Source organism: Theropithecus gelada, chromosome X (genome assembly GCF_003255815.1).
Source record: "Theropithecus gelada isolate Dixy chromosome X, Tgel_1.0, whole genome shotgun sequence".
NCBI classification, from domain to species: domain Eukaryota; kingdom Metazoa; phylum Chordata; class Mammalia; order Primates; family Cercopithecidae; genus Theropithecus; species Theropithecus gelada.
Window position 1 is genome coordinate 67,903,673 of NC_037689.1, and position 674 is coordinate 67,904,346.

The following is a 674-nucleotide window of genomic DNA, read 5'->3' on the forward strand; positions in this document are numbered from 1 at the left end:
GGTCTAGGCGCAGTGGCTCATGCCTGTAATCCTAGCACTTTGGGAGGCCAAGGAGGGCAGATCACCTAAGGTCAGGGGTTCGAGACCAGCCTGGCCAACATGATGAAACCCCCGTTTCTACTAAAAATACAAAAAAATTAGCTGGGCATGGTGGTGGGCACCTGTAATTTCACTTACTTGGGAGGCTGAGGCAGGAGAATCACTTGATCCCAAGAGGCGGAGGTTGCAGTGAGTTGAGATCTAGTCACTGCACTCCAGCCTGGAAAACAGAGAAACTCCTTCAAAAAAAAAAAAAAAAGAAAGAAAGAAAGAAAGGGGCCGGGCGCGGTGGCTCAAGCCTGTAATCCCAGCACTTTGGGAGGCCGAGACCGGTGGATCACGAGGTCAGGAGATCGAGACCATCCTGGTTAACACGGTGAAACCCCGTCTCTACTAAAAAATACAAAAAACTAGCCGGCGAGGTGGCAGGCGCCTGTAGTCCCAGCTACTCGGGAGGCTGAGGCAGGAGAATGGCGTGAACCCGGGAGGCGGAGCTTGCAGTGAGCTGAGATCTGGCCACTGCACTCCAGCCTGGGCGACAGAGAGACTCCATCTCAAAAAAAAAAAAAAAAAAAGAATAAAGGAAGAAAGGAAGGAAGGAAGGAAGGAAGGAAGGAAGGAAGGAAGGAAGGAAG